The 21173-nt window shown below is 51.2% G+C and overlaps 1 protein-coding gene across 7 annotated transcripts in view; it reads left to right on the top strand.

Moving 5' to 3' along the window:
- Positions 1–21173, top strand: part of WSCD2 (WSC domain containing 2) — a 115512-nt gene that overhangs the window by 3995 nt on the left and 90344 nt on the right. Inside the window, exon 1 of one of the 7 annotated variants that reach the window (XM_073880991.1) lies at positions 1619–1651. The exons of the other annotated variants lie outside the window; for them this stretch is intronic. The gene's annotated coding sequence lies outside the window, so the exon portion shown is untranslated. Of the gene's footprint in view, positions 1–1618; positions 1652–21173 lie in introns of those variants that run through there. 7 annotated transcript variants of the gene reach the window in all.

The raw sequence follows: 21173 nt of genomic DNA, 5'->3' as shown, positions 1-21173 counted from the left end.
CCGATCATATTTTCAAGTTGGCTTTAGGAGGTGCTTGTTGCGGTGATACCCGGGTGCATGCGGTTTCCTGACACTGGAGACGGCTTCCAGGGCTGCCCAGGGGATGGGCTTTGTGTGGAGTGCTTTGCAGGCTTGCTTATGTCCATTGCGTGTGTCTGTGTGTGTGTGTATGTCAGGAGGGGGAGAAAGAACTGGGGACAGGGGGCCCCACTCAGACTCAGCCTCTATCCAAGCTCTTCCCTCAGCCCCAAGTGGCATCACTGGAGCCGACTCACCTCCATGGCAGAGACACTAGGCAAGGTGGGGATCACCTCACATACCTGCAGCTCCTGAAATGAACGAAAGATTTGGGGGAAGTTACCTGGGCCGCTTAATGAGACCATTCAGAGCCTGGGGAGGGACCAACTTTGGGCAGGAAAGGGGCTGGAATGGACAGCTGGATAGAGGCTCCTGGCATCTGCATTTGCAGCTCAGAGTGTGGGTAGTCCCCATACACGCCAGGTCCCTAGAGGCTCTGCAGAGCCCAGCATATAGCTCATGAGTTTGGCCAGATTATTTCTCCCTCCTAATGAAAAGTATGCTCCAAAGAGGTCATCTGGTCTCCGAGGACCATTCTGGAGCCGCCCCTGTGGTCACAGCCTCCTCGATGGCATCGTGCTTTTTCACGGGGCATACAGCCTAGGGTTGGGGTCATCTCAATGGACTGGTTGGTCAGTAAGGCAGGCAGTGGAAATGCCTCTGACTGTGACTTGAGGGTTGGAAATAGTCTGCCGGTCCTGCTTGGGCTGGGCATCTGCCTCTGGGGAATAATGGCATTGCTGTGGGGTTCCGGGACAGTTCTCGAGGTACGAGGTAGGAGTCTCAGGACCTTCTGCCCTTGCTTAGGATTCTGACCTGGGGCCATGCTAGGAGCTGCTTCCCTAGACTGCTGAGACCTGAGGTCAGAGGCTGGTGCTTGATGTTCTGGGGAAACCTCATCTCTGGGTCAGAAGACTGAGCTTCAAGACCACTGTCAATGTGCTGTGTGACTTTGGGCAAATTGCTAGACCTCTCTGGGCTCCAGTTGCTCCTTCTGCAAAATGAAGAGATTTCATGTGTCTTCAGAGGTCCCAGTTCAGACACTCATCAGCCCTGAGCGATCATCACAGAGGAGATTTTCAAAATCCTGAAATATAGTTTAGTGTTTAAGAGGCGTGGGACTCGGATGCATCTGAGTTGGAGCAGTCACTTCACCCTCCAAAGCTCGGTGGGCTTCTGTAAGATGGGGAGTTCACAGTTCCTGTTAGAAAGAGTGTTGGGGGGGGCACTAACTGAGATGGTGCTTGGAAAGTGCTTACTGTAGAGTCTGGAGAAGACTGGGCCTCCACGGACATGGGTATGCAGGAGCAGGGCTGCCTGTTTTGTGTGGGAGCATGCGGGTGCTGTTTTCCCCAGGGAGGCTCTCCCCCGGCCCACCTGAGCACCAGGTGATCCTGACTGGGGGGCAGGGCCCTTGTTCTCTCCAATCAGCTGACACCTGCCATCCCCACCCCCTTGCTGCTTCCTCATAAAGAGCTCTGCTGGGCCAGCAGCTCCTAGAGAGGAGCTCAGGGCGGTCAGGGAGGGCTGGATGCGCCCAGCTGCTGCGTCGCCATGACAACAGAAGGTGGAGGTAAGCTGTCTCCATGGCTCCAACTTTGCGGCTGGGTAGGGACCCAGGGCCGAGAAGTTCAGCATGTCTGGGTGTCAGGCACCCAGGGTACTGAGGCTGTTGGAGCAGGTAGAGCTGCTCTTCCCTATAGGAACAGCTGTGCTAGGGAAAGTGCTGTGTGTGTGTGTGTGTGTGTGTGTGTGTGTGTGTGTGTGTGAGATAAGGCAGAAGGGTTGCTGAGATTGTGGGGAAAGGCAGTAGATTGTGGTCAGTCTTACTTCTTTCTGAGTGGTTCTGAGGCTTGGGATCTCTGTGTCCCTCCCCAAACCAGATTCCCCTGGGTCCATGCTGAACCCGCAGCGGGGGGAACGGGGGGCCGGGAAGGCAGACCCCATCTTGGCTGACGCAGAGTGAGTTACCCGGTGTGCAGTTGGGGACTGGGGCAGAAGCAGTTTGGCCAGGTGCTGGCTCAGTCTGTGGGCCGGACTTTTAGGACTCTGAGAAAATGAACGGTTTGCTCTCTTGGTGCAGTAGGATGTGGGTATGTGCAGGGGCACGTGTGTAAATGAGTGCATTCTCATGCAGGTCCGTGCACATGTGTTCATAGGAGTCTGACTTACATAAAAACCTTATGTGTGTGCGCACACATGTGAATAGGGTCAATCTGGGTGTGCACTTAGGAGACTGTGGATTTCTGAGTGTGTGTGTGTGCACGCGTGTGCATGTGTGCCCTGCCTGGGCACCTGCTTCCGGAGCTGTGCGTGTGGTCTGCATGTGTCTGTGTGGGCGTGTGTGAGCGCCTGCATGCGTGTGCAACGCTGTGAGCGTGAACTTGTGGTATGTGCTTCCAGCCTCCCTGTTTTTCAGTGTACCTCTGTGTCTGTCTGTGCCCGTGTATACATAGCATTGCACACTCGCATGTCTCTGCGTCTGCGTGTGTACCCGTTTGTAACCTCTGCACACATCTGTGTCACCGTGTGTTTCTGGGGGTGTATACCTGTGTGTACGGCAGGGTGAACTTTCTGTGCATCTTTGTGTATGTACCTGTGTCTCTGACCGTGTGTACCTGGCATGTAGCATTGCATACTTGACTGTATCTCTCTGTGCATGTTTCTGAGTATCGGTATCTGGTGTGTTGGTTGCCGTGCACATTGGAGTGTGTCTCCATGCGCGTGTGTCTCTGAATGTGTGTTTGTGGGGGTTGCAGTGTAACTTTTGTGCATGTCTCCTGTGTGTGTGTGTGTGAGTGTGTGCGTGTGTGCATGTGCACGTGCGCGCCTGCAGTGTGTTTGCCTGTTTGTGGGGTGGTATGACTTCTGTGCATGTCGTGTGTGTGTGTGTGTGTGTGTGTGTGTGTGTTTCTGAGCATGTGCGTCTCTGCGGGTGAGGCTGAGTGTCCATAGAGGTGCAAGAGCGTGTGGGGGGATGTAGGCTGAGAGCTTCGCAACAGAAATCATCTCTGAACCTTTAAAACTACTCTTCGCCCCGCTCCTCGGGTCAGGACTGTGTTCATGCTGTGCACTCGCCAAGATTTGACTCGGTGATCTATGCCAGCTCCAAGCGGGTTGTCAGGATGTTGCATGTGCATTTTTCCAAGTGCCTTTGCTCTGAAGCCTGTGGACCCCCTGCCCCCGCAGCTCCCTTGGCCCCCGCAGCACTTCAAGCCTCTCTCGCCAAAAGCCTGCACTCAGGACAGTTGCTGAACAGGCTCACAGATGTTAAGAGCGCAGGTATAATTTTAGGCAGAAGGTCTGAAAATAGGCAGCCTAGGACTCGCTGAACATCGCGACAGCAGTGCTTCTAATTAGGAGCAACTTGTTTTCCTTAAATAAACAAATCAAGTGAGGAAAGAAATTGCCCGAGATTAATGGCTCCCCGGAGCAGGTCCAGATGTTGGGAAGATGCGGACAGGGTCCCCGAGGACTGCAAGGGTTAGTACTTGGGGTCTTTTCTAGATTTTGACCAAATGCTGATGAGGCCGAGGGGCCGAGGAGGAACCTGCTGAGGACGGCAGGGGTGGTGTGGACCCCTTTCCAAGGTGTGGCTAGGGTTTGGTTATTGGGGTGGAGGCCTCCCTGGCCCTCATTCCTCCCTCCTCCCTGCACCCCTGCCCTCGGCTGTGGGACTTTGCCGTTTTTTTCACTCGAGGGGCAGCAGGGTTTATGCCCCTGATCATTCACTGTGGGTTGGCCAGGTGACTGGCTTTGATCTTTAGTGTGAGATGGAAGTGACCTTGGGCCCGTTCCAAGCTTAGGTCTCAAGGGGCCCCACCTCTTTCTGCCATGGCTGGGGAAGAGCCCCCTCAGCCTGGCCCCAGAATGAACACGTGTCCAACCACCCTGAGCCCAAACCTCAGTACAGAGCCTAGCTCAGCCAAGCCCCTGCAGGCCACAAATAGGTTAGTGAGAGAAATGCTCCTTATTGTATGTTCCTGAGGTTTTCTGGTTGTTACGCACCATTATTGTGCTTCTAGCTAGCCAGTGCAGTTACCAGAAGTGCACATGTCCTCCCGTTTGGCCCGGGTGTTCATTCAGAGCTGCATAATGAACACCTGTACTTCTCAGCAGGGGGATATCCCCCATCCCTACCTTGCTTCCTGTTCATCCCAACATCAGTAGTGATGATGATGAGAACGTGTAAATGTTTTTGGAGGGCTTACCAAACTCCATGCCTCATGCCCTTGGAAGCAGTTTCTGTTACTGTCTAACGTTGTAATTTGTGAGGCTCAGAGAGGTGAGCTGGCTGGTCCCATCACACAGCCCAGAAGAGGCCTAGCTGGGGTTGTACCCAGATCACCCGATGTCAGAGACCATGTTTTTATCTATGATGTCCTATTGCCCCGAGGCCTAGGCATATTTTAGCAGAACGGACAGCGTAGCATGTATTTGGCATTTTCCGCTTACCTCGCTTGGAGTTTGGATAGGCAGGAATGAATCATGTCATAGAAGTGGGAAGTGTCTGTCTAGACGGAGGGACGATTCACTCATTCATTCATTCATTCATGGACATATTTATTCAACATCAGTGATTCCTGACGATCGGTATTTGCTCAGAACCTTCTAATTGTCCTATTGTGTGCTGGGCGCTGAAGGTACCGATGGGAGAGACCCCAATTCTGTCCTCAGGAGCTTACAGTTTGGAGAGGAAGAAGGAGGCAGGTTAGCCTGGGATCCAGTCCAGTCTTAACCCCTTCCTGGGAGCGGCTTCAACCCTCCTGGACTGTTGGAGGATCATAGGAGGTCACGTTGACCAAGCTCTTCACATGGTGCCTGGCACACAGGAAGCCACAATAAACAATAGCCCCTTCTTCCTCCTCTTCTTTTTCTCCCTCTTCCTCCTTATGGAGGAGACAGTTGAATGTCCTAGCCACAGCAATGCCGAGATGGGAGAAAGCAGGACTCACGGGATCCCAGATAGGGTGATAACCATCCTGTTTTGTCTGAAACTGTGAGGTTTTTCAGGATGCAGGATTTAGTGCTAAAACCAGGAAAGTCCCATGCAAACCAGGAAAAGTTAATTACCTCAGTCCTAGAAGAGGTGTTGGACCTCACTTGGAATGACTTAGAACAGGGCTTGGTAAACTGTGGCCCACAGGCCGAATCTAGTTCGCTGTCTGCTTTTATAAATAAAGTTTTATTGGGACACAGGCATAGCCATTCATGTATATATTGTCTATGACTGCTTTCCGGTTGTAATTGCAGAGCTGAGTAGTTGTGACAGAGTCTGTATGGCCTGCACAGCCTACAATATTTACTATCAGATCCTTCACAGAAAAAAATTGCTGACCTCTGAGCTAAAAAGCCCAGCCACTGTCCTGGGCATTGGCCCAGAGTGATGAGATGAAAAGTTAGTGCACTTGGCTGAATCACTGTGGATCCGGTGATGCGTGAAGCTTGCATCCAAGCAGTCAGGAAGAGGGTAGCACCTCCGGAGACTTTGTAACTTTGTGAGCTGGGAGAATTCTTAGATGGGGGATTGTAGACCCAGAGAAGGGAAGAGATGCCCCAAGGCCGTTCAGCTAGTGGGAAGCAGGTGACTGTGGCCTTAATACCTGGAAATCTCGGAGGACAGCTGTGTCCCCCTCTCAGCCCCAACTCCAGCAAATGGATCCTGGAGCCCCAGACAGCAGGAGGGCCTGACCCAGCATACTTCTCATGTCTAGGCGTTCAAGTTTCTAGCTCAGTTCCCAGATATTGTTATGGTTTGCTGATTCCTTTAAATTATCCGTGCGATCTCATGAGTACAGGGGAAAGAGAAGAGCCTCTGGATAGGAAGTGAAGGATCTGGGTCCCCACTTTGCCACCCATTGACTTTGTGGCCTTGAGCAAGTTTCTCCCCCCCCCCCCATGATGGCTAGCACTGGTCTGTGGGCGAGGCTGCATGCTGGGTGGGCATGAGTGACTGCTGGTGGCCAGGGGGTCCCCCCTCTAGGACAGTGATCTTCAGATAATGCTCATGGGTCTGGGGCACTGGGGCTGTGTGCACTGGGCTCTGGCTTTGTAGATTCAGTCCCTGAACCTCCAGGAAGCTGGGGCCCCAAAACATTTGCCATGATAAACTGCATAGAATTATCTGGAGGTGGCAGACCACTCGTGTTTCTCCTTCTCTTGGACTGTGTCCCCAGGGTGAGCCCCTGCACCAAGATGGCCCTTATGTCTCCCTCACAAGGTGTCCATTGGTAAGCCACTGGCCTGGGTTCTTTGTAGTTTGAATGCCTACCTCGCGGACAGGGAGAAAATCCAGAATCTCTGGAGCAATCAGACTTGCTTTCATTTCCATAAAGCTCTTAAGTCTATCACCATAATAACTGCAGACCCTTTGTCCTGGAAACTCAACTATATGTGTGTGTGTGTGTGTGTGTGTGTGTGTGTGTGTGTGTGTGTATAAATTAGAACAAGAAGTTCGTCCCATTTAATTGCCACACTGTCCATACCAGAAAAAGCCAACATTTCTCGCTCAGAGCATATTTACTCTTAGTTTGCACACCGTTCTGATAAACTCAGTGACCAGACTTCTCCAGATTTGCAGCCGTTAGGAGGAGCAAATCAGACCTGTGTGGGATGGTAGAGAAAGCAGAGTGCCCGTAGCCAGGAGCAACAGTTGACAGCCTGAGAACAAGGCTATGAGGAAGAGATTCTCAAAAGAAGCACAAGGGGCGCCTGGCTGGCTCAGTTGGTGATCTCAGGGTCGTAGGTTCGAGCCTTACATTGGGGGTAGAGATTACTTAATAAATAAAGTCTTTAAGCATGGAAACAAAAGAACCACAGCCCCGGGGGGGGGAATTTAGCGCAGGGGTCAAATGCCCCCCTCATCCCAATAGCTTCTGCTCATCTCAGTATTACAGAACTGTGTGCAGTGTTCTAGAACGGCAGCAATGTTGGCTCGTGTGCTGGTGCGGAAGAATGGGCGAACTCCATTCAGTAGGCAGGGCGAAGGGTCAAGAATAATTCATTGGATAAATATATTGATCCCCGTGGTTACACGGATACATGTTTCTGTGTCTGATGCCTCGGGTGTCCGAAAATTCGCTTATGTGGAACTCATTTCTCACAGTATTGAGTAAATGACATTTTACTGCCCCTAGAAGAGTATCTGGCACGTGGCAGGCACTCAAGGGATGAACATGGTTTGCAATCAGGCAAAACTGGGTTCAGAGGCCAGCCACTTCACAACAGCCACACAACCCATCTCTGGCCTCAGTGTTCTCATCTGTAAAATGGGGACACCTGCAGATGAGCTAAAGCTGCTGCTGAAAACCAAAGCCCCTCTGTCTGTGCTTGGTGTCTGGCTTATGATGTTTGCCTTCTGCCTTGTGTATCTCATTGGAGAGCCAGCCACCTGGCTGGCAGGAGCACTGAGATGCAGGGCTCTAGCTGTCCGGTGGCTAGTGTGCAGGAAGGCCCACCAGGACAGGGCACTGAGATGGACTTGGGTGATGAGCCAGCCTCGTAGATGCCACAGCCTCCAAGGGGTACAGCAGTGTCTTTATGCATGTCCGGGAGCTTGCCTAACTCTGGTCCGATTCAGGAGTGGGGACCAAGATCTTGGTCTGCACAGGTGAACAGGCTTGTGTTCAGATCTCAGCTCTGTCACTCACAAGCTGAGTGATCGTCAACAAGTTGTTTGAGCTCACCATGCCTCCATTTCCCCATCTGTTAAACGGGAACAGTGATGCTTGCTGTGATGGGTTGTTAACAGGGATCCAGTGAGCTAATGCCCAGTGTATAAGTGAGTCACAAGGATGATCATCTCAGCCAGAAGACAAGTCATTTTCTTGAATGGGCATAACTTAGATTCCTTCTAGGGTTAAAGTATCCATGGTCCTCTGTTCAGGACCAGTAGGGAGACGAGTTTGCCAATTTCTGCATCTACCTCAAACCAGCTGGGGCGGGGGGCATCTCCGGAAAGTTTTCTCTTTGAACTTGAGCTTTCTCTTCCATTCAAAAACATACTGGGGCATCCATTCATTTATCCAACACTCCTTTATCGGGTGCCTACCTCATATGAGCTTCTAAGTTCTGTGCTTGGCCCTGGAAGGTGACTCCAACTGACAAGCCATCCAACTGAAAGAAAGAGAGAAAAAGAGAGAGAGAAAGAGAGAGACCATCTAGAGAGGCACAGTCTAGAGTAGCAGAGCTGGGATTTGGACATGGGTCCAAACCTAGAGCCCATATTCTGTTCTCTGCACAGCATGATCTCATGACTAGGGTGCTATGCACACCAGAAGGCAAACATGCAAGCCGGGAGAGTGTGGGTTGGGGCTTTGGATGCAGTAAAGGAAGTCCAGGTGTCGAGAGAACCATGGCATGCTGAGACCATGCCCTCCCATCCATCGAGGTTCACCCATTTGTTTGCTCAGCAGATTTGTATTGAGCACTTACTGTGTGCAAGCCCTGTGAAGACCGTGGAGAAAAAAAACCAAGGTGCTTTCCTGCATATAATTACAACTCAAAGTAACTGCCAGGAGGGGAAGTGTCTGACCCTGGGAGGGCACAAGTTAGGGCATTTGAAAAGACTGCCTCGAGACAGAGAAAAATGAACTGATATCTGAAGGATGAGCAGGATAAACCAGGTGAAGAATGGGAAGACAGAGGAAGCGGCATGTGCAAAGGCCCTGGGATGGGAAGGAGAGTGGCATGAACCAAGGACATGGATACTAGGGCTTTTAGTGGAGGGGAGGAGCTAGTACACAATGATGTGAACAATTCTCAGGGCCTTGTGTGCCCCATATGCGTTCTGCTCTTTATCCTTCTGGCAGTGGAAAGCCTTGTAAAGATTTTAAGCACAGAGGGTGAAATGATTCCATTAAACCCTGGTCAGAGCAACAAGAAAAAACCTGCACCCCCACGTGTGGTTGCAGCCCATTGAAATCCCAACAAAGAGGGAGCTGAGCGGACAGCAGTGATTTCAGGATTTCAGCTTCATTATGCAAAACACACAGCCTTCCAAGGGAGAGGTGAGCTTGGGGAAAAAAGAGTCAACAAATTAGTTTTTTAATCTGCTTTAAGTTGCTGAAATGCCCTGTCTTCCTTCCATTGTCACCTGATGGCCTGTGGGCTATTTTAACTTTTATTAGAGAATTTTTTTTTAATTAAGGGAGTTTTTTTTTTCTTTTTGAAAAACAAATCCCAGCCTTGTTTTGATAAGATAAAATTAAAAATGGCACTGGGGAAATGCCACGGAAAGCTTTGATTTTTCTCCTTATGGCATCTGAAGTGATTTAAATAATAATTATATATTTCATCTCAGTGCAGGCTCCCCTCCTCTCTTCCTAGCCTCCCCAACACACCACAGTGTACCAGCAGCTCTGAACATGTGCTGTTCCTAAAACCCCCAACTTTCAGCTCCTAGAGGCACAGGGACATCTCAGTAGGAGACCTCTAAGATTTCTGACCCAACTGCTTTAGGTTTAGGGCAAATCTCAAATTCATGTGCTACCAATTCACAGCTGTGTGGCTTTGGGTAATTTGCTTCAGTCCCCTTGGCCTCCAGTGACTTATGTAAAATGGAAATTAATGATGGTATTTTATTCTTCAGGATTCTTTTGGTTGTCGGAGACAGAAAACCCAACTTAAACATCACTACACTCTTATTCTCAGGCATAAAGGGAATATATTGCCTCTTGTAACCAGCAGCCTAGCTTCAGGTGTGGCTGGATCCAGGCGCTCAACAGTGTTACTGCTCGCTCACTCTTCCTTCTTCACAGTTTTTTGACTCTCCTTTTCTCTGTGTGGGCTTCCTACCTCAGACTGGCTCTGGCTGTCTTCTTCTGAGCACAAATGCCCATTAGTAGCTCCATGTTCCCTTTTTTTAAAAAAATTTTTATTATTTATTTTTAAGATTTTATTTATTTGACAGAGAGAGAGAGAACGCACAAGCAGGGGGAGTGGCAGGCAGAGGGAGAGGGAGAAGCAGGCTCCCTGCCAACAACGTGGAGCTCGATCCCAGGACTCCAGGATCATGACGTGAGCCAAAGGCAGACGCTTAACTGACTGAGCCACCCAGGCGCCCCGGTAGCTCCATGTTTCCATTGTGCCAGCTGCAATCCCAGCAAGTGCTGGAAGTGAGCCTTGGGGCCTCCTGGAACCAATCATCATGGCCCCACTCTAAGTCACACAACCCCTGGAGCCTTGTGGCTGGTGACTACTCTTTGCTGCTTCCTGAGCCACGAAGACTCATAGTGGGAGAGGGATGGGTCCTCAAAGAAAAATCAGGGCCCAGTTAACCGAAGAAGGGGAAGCCAATGCTGCTCAGACCTCTTAGCAGACTCTCTAGTCCCCACCAGTGCCGCAAGGCTGAAATGAGATCAAGTGTGCAAGGTGCTCAGTGTGTGCGAACTCTTCTTAGCGTTGCCACGGTGATGATCATTACCGGCATGGTGATAACAGAGGCCAGGCCGGGGCTCTGCAAGTAGTTAGGACAACAGGAGATACCCCTGACCAGAGCTCTCAGCCTGGACATCCTGGTGACTGCCGTGAGCCTTGGACCTGTCACTTCCCTTCCAGCTTTGGTTGCTGAAAGCCATTGTCCCCTAACAAGCCCCCCCTCACGCATCACTTCACCAGCTAAAGCTGTAATGGCTCAAAGGAGGCAGGAGGGGTTGTATATCCGGCCCCTTCCAGGGGTGGGTGGGTCCCATGGGAGGGAGACAGAGCACAGGGACTGCAGTGAATCAGAGACCAGGTGCCTCATCTACAGGGGCTCTTGCTTCTAGTCCCTGCCCACTGTTGCTGGGGCGTGCTGAGCCCTGAGTGGCCACGTCTCTTGATTATTTCTTCCAAGGGGATTCCAAAGTTTGATGCAAAATTCACCCGATTGTGAATGTTGGCCATGAATTCGGGTGATTTTAAAGCACAAGACTGGCCAACCAAGCTTGTCTGTTGGGTTCATTCGGACCAATGTTGTAAAGTCAGGTGTCACCAGGGTGGGGGACACAGAGCCTCTTTTGCCAATACTGTAGAGAGCTTGTGTTGTGGATGACCTCAGGAGACACACTGGCCCGTTGTTCTAGAAACTTGGGTCATGTGCAGTGTGCTTTCAGCATCCCCTCGGATGGCTGTGGGGGGACCTTTTCACTCTGAGCTGCACCGTTTGTAACAGGCTCTGTGAATTGAATGGACTTCGGTGAGAACAACCCCTTAGAAGGAGTTCATTTTGCTGCCTGAGATTATTAATGTTCTCTCTGATGTCCTGCTTCACACTATTGATTTCCTGGTATAAAACTTTCTCCGCAGAGGCTGAGAAGGTAATTCAGTGGCCATTCCTCCAGGTGAGGGAGGATTCAATCCTGGCTCCCACCCTCTGCTGTGTGACTGAGGGCGGGTCACTGTATCTCTCTGAGTCTCAGCGTTCCCATCGGCAATATGGGGCTCCTTGGAGCTCCTGCCTCCAAAGGAGGTGTCAGGCACATAGCAGGTACTCAGTGGGGCTTAGCTTCTCTTGTATAAATGCAGCCTCAGCAGCCTGGGGAGATGGTCATGTTCCTTATATGTACGGAGCACCCACTCTGTGCCAGGACCCCTTAGCCATGGAGTCTAGACCCAGCTCTCTGGGCCTATTTTCCCTAGCTCCTTTTTTTTTTTTTTTTTAAGAGAAGGAGAGGGAGAATCTTTTTTTTTAATTTTTTAAAAGATTTTATTTATTTTAGAAAGCAAGTATATGTGAGTTGTGGGGGGAGAGACAGAGGGAGAGGGAAAGAATCTCAAGTAGACTCTGTGCTGAGTGCAGGGCCCGATGCAGGGCTTGATCGCAGGACCCTGAGATCATGACCTGAGCTGAAACCAAGAGTTGGACGCTTAACCAGCTGGGCCACCCAGGCACCACAGAGAGAGAGAGAACCTTAAGCAGTTTCCACGCCCTGCATAGGGCCCTATGAGGGGTCTTGATCTCACAACCCTGAGATCATGACCTGAGCCAAAATCAAGAGTCAGACACTTAACCGACTGAGCCACCCGGGCACCCCTCCCTAGCTCCTTAAACTCACCTTGTTCCCTTCTGGGCCTTTGCACACCCTGTGCAGTCTGCCCAGCATGCTTTTTCCCTCTCTGTCTCTACCCTTCTTCACCTGGTGAATTGCAACTCCTCCTTTGGATCTTGGCTGAAGCACTACTTTGGAGAATTCATCCGGGGCTCCCTTAGACCTCCCCTGCCATGAGCTCTCCAAACTCCAGATCATTTCCTCGGGGTTTGTGATTACAGCGCTGTGTGATGATTTTAACTACCCTGTGTCGCCTCTACTAAGGCTGTCTGCTCTGGGTGGGGGTGGGGGCTCAGGAAGCTATAGAGCTCCCTTCCTGTGCTTACACTCCAAGCCTGCCACATGATGCAGCAAAAGGTTGTGGTTATTAACTGAAATGTAAAAAGGAGGGCTGAGGATCCTCATACACAGCTGGTGGGAGCGTGAATTAGCACAACCGCTTTGGAAAACCACCTGGCCGTGTTTACTGCAGGGGCATGAGACTGCCTCTAATCTGCTCTTCCCCTTTGAGATACAGACTCAACAATAATCAGGATGTTTGTATGTATTCTCTACTTCTTCAACTGTTACTTACTACTAATATATGACTATATGTATGTAATGACATGTGTAATATTTATATAATAATATAATAGAAAACCAGAAACTACCCAGGAAGCTCCATCACGCCGTGGAATAGCACACAGTGGTAAAAAGGAACAAGTAACAGCTACATGCCACAGAAGGATGAATCATGCACAAAATAATGCCAAGCAAACAAGGCAGACATATAAGATCATACAGCATGTAGTTCTCATTATAAAAAGCTTGAAATAGAAGCGAAACATGAGTGTTGAGGATGTCTACTCCCTTAGGTCAAAACATAAAGCAAAACCAGGGGAAAATGGCCTCCGTAGTCAGGTTGGCAGTTCCCTGGGGTGGGGAGGAACACGGAAGGGGCTTCTGGGTTGCCCACCGTGTTCTGTGTCTCACCCTGGAAGGTGTGAGTTCATTGTGCAACAAATCATCAAATTGTTCATCTTTGTTTTCTGCTGTTATGTGGGTCGTGGGTCCCACGAAAAGATCCCCTGTGTCCTCCCTGGGGGGAGTCCTAACCTGAAACCTACCCCTGGCCTGAATGTACAGAGAACCCCCTCTGCCATCTTTTAAGCCTCTCCTTCTAGTGCAACAAATTGCTTCTGGTGTGGAGTATGCCCCTGTCTGAGGGCTGCAAATTTACAGGTGCAAGAACAACCCAAACAGCTTTGGTCTTGGCACAGAGTCCACCTGGCCAGAGGACACAATCAGCCCCTTTCTTCAAAACGTGATAAGGATGGAGGGTTAATTGCCCCAGAAGAAGTAAAAAAGAAAACACGAAAGAAAGAGAAAAATAAAACCCGCGAAGCATTTTCGAGTTTCTAGTTTTGCAGGCCACCAAAAGGCTGCGAGATCAGCTGTCCTGGATGGAGAGTCAGATAACAGGGCTGGGACAGCATAAGTGCTGAGTGCTGCCCAGGGTGGGCTGGCCTCTAGGTCCACAAGAATTAGGTCTTTGGACTTGCCGTCCTGGCTGTTTGACCATGGCTTTGACCTCCCTTTCTGTGCAGACAGGAGGGTGGGCCCGGATCCTGATCTTGAATCTGGGCCCTGGCTGGGAGAGCAGAAACACTATGATTTTTATAGGACCTTGGAGCTCGGATCAGAATGGAATGGGGTCGGGGTCTTCCAGGGGCTTCCAGAAGCCTGGCTAATGGTTTTGGATTATTAAATCCTCGGTGATGAACTGCATCCATCCATTTAGGAAACAGGTAAATCTCCTACTCACCATTCTCCCAACAAACGTGGATTGAAGTTACCTTGGACTAGGCTCTGCGAAGCACGAGGTTACAGTCGGAGCGACCAACTGGGTTTGGTTTGTCTGGGATTTTCCATTTTAGCCCCCAGTCTAAGCATCCTGGGGACACCTCAGTCCCAGGCAAACCTGGATGATTGGCCCATGGTGAGCCCGATGCTTCTCGTGCCCACTCTCATGGAGCTCACGGCCTGGTAGAGGAGGCAGGGAATTACAAACCGCAAGATGGCATTTCAGTGGAGGAAGCATAGGGTGGTGTGAAAACCCCAAGGGGGCCCCTCACCCAGCAGAGGGTGTCCAGGAGGCCTTCCTGGTGGAGGTGACGTCTAAACTGAGGCCTTCAAGAGGAATAGTGTCAGGCAGGAGTAAAAGGTGGGTGGGTGGTGGAGGGAGACAGGGTTCCTGACAGGTGAGAGAGGCGAGAGCTTGGTGTGTTGAGGAGGTAAGTCAGGCGCACTGTGGGGCGGAGGGTGGTGTTGAGAAGGGTTGGGGGAGAGGCAAGGGGACCCGGAGGGCTCACGTCATGGTAGGACCTTGTGGGTCAGGGTTGGCACCCACTGGGCATTTGGGAACCCTGTCGGGGGGGTAGAGAAGCGAACGGGAGTCACCGAGTTTCTATTTAAAGTTCGTCCTGGGGCCGCCTGGGTGGCTCAGTGGGTTAAGCGTCTGACTCTTGATTTTGGCTCAGGTCATGGTCTCAGGGGTGTGAGCTTGAGCCCTGCATCCGGCTCCGCGCTGAGTGCGTAGCCTGCTTGGGATTGTCTCTCTCCCTCTGTCCCTCTGTTTCTCTTCCTCTGCCCCCCAACCCCTGCTCTCTCTCTCTCTCAAAAAAAGAGAGTTTGTCTTGCCTGCCGTGTGGAGAAGGGAGGAGATTGGTTGGGGGAAAGAGCTAAGAATGCATATAAAGCGACCACCAGGTAGGACTGCTTAGTAATCCTTCCAGATGCTCAGGCTCAAAGCCTCATCTCTGGCGCCCTTGCTTCCTCTCCTGCCCAGCAAAGGATCTTCAGAAAATCCGGCTGCTTCTCGCCTCCTCCATCCCCAATCCTGGCCTCCCCTGGCCCAGCTCACCTTTTTCTCCCTAGGCCTTCCCACCTTCTGATCTACCGTGAGGTCGGCTTATTTATTTTGTTTAATAAGTAAGTTGCTGCCCCCCCCCCCCCCGCCCCGAGAACAGCGTCTCTCAACCTCGAGGCTGTTGGTATTTTGGACCAGATAGTTCTTCACGGAAGGGAGCCATCCTGTACGTTGATGGATGCAGGAGCACCCCTCCCCAGGTGCTGTTAATCGAAGGCACATCTCCAGATGTGGGCAGATGTCCCCAGGAGGGGAAGGGGACAGAATCGCCCCTAGCGGAAAACTGTGGCACTGCAGAGACACCCCCCTCTTGTCTCCTGTCTCCCCAGTGCCTGGAATGCGAAGCCGGGCTCCCTGTGGGGCTCGCTGAACAGCTGTTGGATGAATGAATGAGTGGGAGGTGCTGGCCTGAGCCGTTGGGAAGGGAAGGATTTGGGAAGTAGTGTAGTGGTAGCCTTGATCAATAAATAGAGCTGCCATTGCATTCGTTAGAGTGATGATCCCCGGTTCTCTTCATGATCCTCTCCAGCGTTTGTGCTCCTTTCATCATACGGCAGAGGAGGGTCGGAGAGGTTAAGTGATTTGAGTAAAAATCTCACGGTAATGGGTGATGGAACCAGGCGAGAACCTGGGTCATTAGAAACCAAATTCAGAGTTTTTTCAAGCCTCAGATACCCTCCTAGAGCAATAACTGCCATTGTGGAGCATTTGCTAAGTGCCATCCACGGTGCTGTGGATGGATCACCTTATTAAAGCCTCTGATGACATCATGGGACTACTGTCATCATCCTGTTTTTACCAGTGGGGACTCTGAGGATCAGAGAGGTGGAGTGAATTGCCCAGAGTCACACAGCCAGGGTGGAGTGGGCCCGTCTGACTCCGGAGTCTGAGGCTGACTTCTAAGCAGGAGACAAGGAGGCACAACCCCTTCCCACGCCACCCCAGATAATGGCATCACCCCAAAGAGTCTTTCCTTTGCCTTTTGTCTGCTGAGGACAAATGATCAAAGGGCTCCCACTGACACGTGAATTATCAAGGCTGCAGAGACCCTGTAAAATTCACAAGGCCCCCAGTCATGAGAAACCTCTCGCTCCTTAACCTTGATCTCAACCCTAGCCCAGTGGGGGCGGGGACTGGGCCGAATGGGGCTGGGGGGTTACATCAGATCTGCATGCAAGGTTAGGTCCGCAAATCCCTGAGCAAATAGAGGGTCTTTTATTTCTTTTTAGGCAGAGACTGTAGGACCCGATGTTAGCTTAATTTAGTACTGGGATGGAAGCAGATTGTAGCAATGGCTTTGCGGGTTTTTTTTGTTTTGTTTTTGTTAAATTCCCCCACATTTTATCTCCTCCTCCCTCCCTCTCTTTGGAGGCTTTCCGAGGGGGCCTGGAGTGGAAGCATGTAACAGGCACCAGCATTGCCTGAGCTTTAGTAGGCCCCCAAGCCATGTCCATAGCCCATTTTATAGATGGGGAAGCTGAGACGCAGCCTTCGTGAGAGACATACGGGGAGCCCTCTGGAAGCCAAAGGATGTTACATATCTCTTTGTATAGCCCCAGCCAGACAGTGTTTCCATTATGTAGCCTCCCTGTTAGGCTATACACTCCTTATGTGGAAAGTCTTTGAACAAGTATTTATTAGTCACCTACTGTGTGCCCCACACTGTCCTCAGCACTTTACCTGGGTGGTGAATTGCAGCCGAGTGTGGCCAGGCCAGGCACGTACTCTGGGCAGAGCCCCCCTGAGCTCTGAAAGAAAAGCCCCTTTGTTGGAGCCGTGAACCAGCCTCCCAGGGTAGCCGCTGGAAGTTTGCAGCGTGACCCTCTGTCCCTGCCTTTCAAACCCTCCTTTGACCTGAGTTCAAGGATCAGCTGTACACATAACATAAAGTTTGCCATTTTTAAGTAGACGGTTCAGTGGTGTTAAAACAGTTCACCTTGAACAGTCCTGAGGTTTGGTGTGCTGAGCCCCTTGCAGTTGAAAATCTGCATATAACTTGACTCCCCCCAAAACGTAGCTACCAATAGCCTACTATTGATTGGCAGTCTTTTTTTTTAAAGATTTTTTTGAAAAAAATTAATTTATTTTAGAGAGTGTGGGGGGAGGAGCAGAGGGAGAGAGAGAAGCAGACTCTGCAATGAACGTGGAGCCAGGTGTAGGGCTCCATCCCATGACCCCAAGATCATGAGCCAAAATCAAGAGTTGGATGCTCGACCAACTGAGCCACCCAGGTGCCCCTATTGACTGGAAGTCTTACCCATAACATAAATGGCATGTTAACACATACTTTGTATGTTATATATATTATATACTGTAACCTTACAATAAAGTAAGTTAGAGGAAAGAAATTGTGATTAAGGAAATCATCGGGAAAAAATACTTTTATATACCGTATTGTATTTATTGAAAAAAGTCCGTGTATAAGTGGACCCGTGCAGTTCAAACCGTGTTGCTCAGGGATCAGCTGTACATTCCTAATCCTGGGCAGCCACCCCTGCCATCCCGCTCCAGAACTCTCTCGTTAGAGTTTCTTGTCCAGAGGTGGATGAGCTGAGATCATCTGGAACTGCCATGTCAGTTGGGAGGGACTTGCCCTGGTACATCGCCAGTTAGAATCGAATTCAGGGTTTGCATCCAGGCCTCACTCTGCCTGGTGCTCCCTTCCATGTGGCTCTCCCAGGCACCTTCCAGAATGCCTTGCACCCAAGGACACCCCCATAAGTACTGAGTGACCGCGTACACACCGGGGACTCCACCCAGGCGCTCCCTGGGACCAATCCAGTACCCTGTCTAGTCTCTGGGAGTTTGGGAGATGAAAACCTACTCCGTAGACTAATGGCCAACTAACCGCTCTCTTCGGCCAGATAACACTTCTCTTTTTTTTCTAGAAATGTTGTTTGCCTCCCCTGAGGTCTGACCAGCTCTTTCTGGTGGTTGCCTTCTCTGTCCCTGCCCTCCCCCTGCCCGCACTGGGGCCAGACTGGGAGAGCTGCTCAGTGATAAAGGAGCCTTCGATCCCTCCTGGACCCATCTCAAGGCGTCTGGGGGCTTCAGTTTTCCCCACAATGAGGCCATTTAGCCGGACTTGCCTCTCCTGGGACACTCAAAGGCAGAAACCGGAGGAATAGCGGGCAGGAGAAAGAGAAGAAACAGAACCCAGCACAACTGCCCATTCCAAAGGCCATGTGCTGGGAGAATGAGGCCCTGCCAGGTCAGATTTCAGAGACTTTTTAGGAAGTGCCTCTGCATGGCTTGTGTTCCCCACTGGTGGGCTGATAGGGCACAGCGCCCAAGGAAGGACAAAGTCAGAGGCCCCATTCAGACAGGCCGAGGCAAGGGTCCAGCCCGAGCCAGGCAGCGTGGGGGCCAGGAGAACAAGGGCTCTGTGTTTCCGGGCACAGGGCTGGGAAGCACACGCCCCCGGCTCCAGCCTGGCACTGGACGCAGTCAGAAATCCATGATGTGGCTGGAGGAATATGGGGTTGGGCCGCACCCGGGCCTTGCGATCTAGCCGTGAGCAGAGTGTCCTCGGTGAGCGGCATTCGGGATGAGGAGTTCCGCCTCTCTGTGGCCAGGCCGGCTCTGGGATAAAAATGACTCCAGGAAACAGCCAGCTCCAACCCAGGAACGGGAGGGAAGGGCTTGGGTTTTCTCCCCCTGAAGACAACGAAGAGCCCAGGGAAGGGGTTGCAAACTCTAATGCCCTCAGGGGCCAGGCAGGTGAAATTAAGGCCTGTTTGTCGCAGACCTGGCAAGGTGGGGAGCCCATGCCACATCTGATGGCTCCATTTACCATGGTCGATCAGTGAGCTAGGTTCAGATGCCAGTTGTTCCTACCTGCTAGCTAGATAGCCTCAGACAGGCAGTTTAATCCTGTGCCTCAGTTTCCCCACATGGAACTTTGGGTTAGCGCCAGCACTTGTGAGGGTCAAACCATTAACACACAAAAGCACTTAGCACAGTTAATTTTCTCTTTTTAAGACAAGAGCTCTGGGTTTGTATTCAAGAGCTCCAGATCAGGGTGCCTGGGTGACTCAGTCGGTTAAGCATCTATCTGCCTTCCGCTCAGGTCATGATCCCAGGGTCCTGGGATGGAGTCCTGCATCAGGTTCCCTGCTCGGCGGGAAGTCTGCTTCTCCCTCTCCCTCTGCCTCTCCACCTGCTTGTGCACTCTCTCTCTGTCTCAAATGAATAAATTAAAAAAGCCTAAAAAATGCGCTCCAGATATTAACTGTTGGTAATGAATTCAAATTTAAAAAAAATGCGTAAATACAGTTTGTTCCCTGGCTGTCTGTAGCTGACAGCCTGCGGGCCACCCTGGCAAACTCTGGCCAAGGGTTTTGGACAGATGCAGGCTCCAGTGCTGGCTTGCCCCCTGCCTGGTTCTGGAGCTTGGACAAGTGACTTAATTTGTCTGTGTCATGTTTACGTTGTCTGGGGTATCAGTCAGGCGCCTGGCAGGAAGCGATCACTCCCTCACGTCGGGCAGTGGATGAGAGTTTAATGATGGGGTGTGGGGTGATATGGGGAAATCACAAGGGATGGGGCAGCATCCCAGAGTTAGTAACAGAGGGAGCTGTTCCCAGTGCTAGTTCTGGGCAGTGACAGGAAGTAGCTGTGTGGAAAGGACCACCTACGGGAGCTGGAGTCTTTAGTAGAGGGGCTCAGCCAGCCCTGGCGGCCCCACAGAGAGAGAGAGGTGCTTGGCTGATCATTTGCAGCCCGCCGTCTCACTTCCTGCTCTCCTACTGGTCATACTCAAGGGGAAGCCAGAGAACCAGAGAGCCTGTTGATGTGGTCCATGCAGACCACTCCCCAGGCAGAGATCCCGGCAGAGAAGGGGCAAGACAGGTGTTACTCCTGGCAGCCTCAGTTCCGGAAGGCTTTCCTTAGTCTAGGTGAGGTGCGATGCTCAACACACAGAGGTTGAAGGTATTCCCATCATTATTGAAGGAGGGAAGGCAGATACTGGGCAAGGGAGAGTGGAGGGTCCCCCACATGTTGGAAGGTGTATTCATTTCCTATTGTGACTGTAGCAAATACCACCAGCTTCATGGCTTAGAACGGCACACGTTTATTCTCTTACAGTTCTGAAGGTCAGAAGGCCAAAATGGGTATCATTGGGTTCAAATCAAGGTGTTGGCAGGGCAAGCTCCTTTGGAAGGCTCTAGGGGAAGGTCATTTCCTGGCCTCTACCAACTTCTAGAAGCTGCCCATACTCCTTAGCTCATGATCCCCTTCCATCTCAAAAGCCAGTAATGGATCACACCACTCTGGTCTCTTTCTGTTGTCATAGCTGCTTCTCTGACTCTTTCATGCTTCCTTCTTCTAAGGACCTTTATTTATTTATTTTTAAAGATTTTATTTATTTATTTATTTATTTATTTATTTATTTATTTGAGAGAGAGAGCGTGCACAAGCGGGGGGTGGGGGGCGGGTGAGGGGCAGAGGGAGAGGGAGAGGGAGAAGCAGACCTCCCGCCGAGCAGGGAGCCTGATGCGGGGCTCAATCCCGGGACCCTGAGGTCGTGGCCTGAGCCGAAGGCAGACGCTTAACTGACGGAGCTGCCCAGGCGCCCCTTCTAGGACCTTTATGATGACATCTTGCCCACTGGATAATCTAGGATAACCTCCTTGACCTCAAGACCCTTAATCCATTTGCAGCATCCCTTTAGCGTGTGAGGTGACAGAGTCGCAGGTTCTGGGGATTAGGACGTCTTTGGGGACCACTGTTCTGCCCACCACTAAAGGGTTCTAGAATCTTCTCAGTGTTGTGATGAACCACGGGGGATGCTCACAGAAGCGGGTCCATAAGTGTGTGCTGAGAGTTACATGAGGTAATATACGCAGAGCGCCCAGCCCAGCACCTGGCACATAGTTAGTGCTCTCAAAATAACAACTGGAACTGCTATTCTTAACTCTTGCCACCCACGTGGTCTGGGGATGTAGATGATCCTATAGGAGCCCGCGCCCCTCCTGGGCCCCACACGGACATGTGGGGAACTTCTGTGGAGACCCCGTATATGAGGAGGCATGTTGGGGTCTCCGAATTGTATGTTGGCTCCTCCACCATTCTGCACCAACCGCGTCCTGTGGCAGCGCAAACAGTGTTCAGATGTAACATTCTGAAACGGTATTTAAGATGGTTCTTAAATGCCT

This window comes from Callorhinus ursinus, unplaced genomic scaffold, assembly GCF_003265705.2.
Source record: "Callorhinus ursinus isolate GAN/ISIS: 27379988/994484 unplaced genomic scaffold, GSC_fseal_2.0 scaffold41, whole genome shotgun sequence".
Classification (NCBI taxonomy): domain Eukaryota; kingdom Metazoa; phylum Chordata; class Mammalia; order Carnivora; family Otariidae; genus Callorhinus; species Callorhinus ursinus.
Note: the sequence above shows the minus strand (reverse complement) of the source record. Positions and strands in the feature narration are given on the sequence as shown.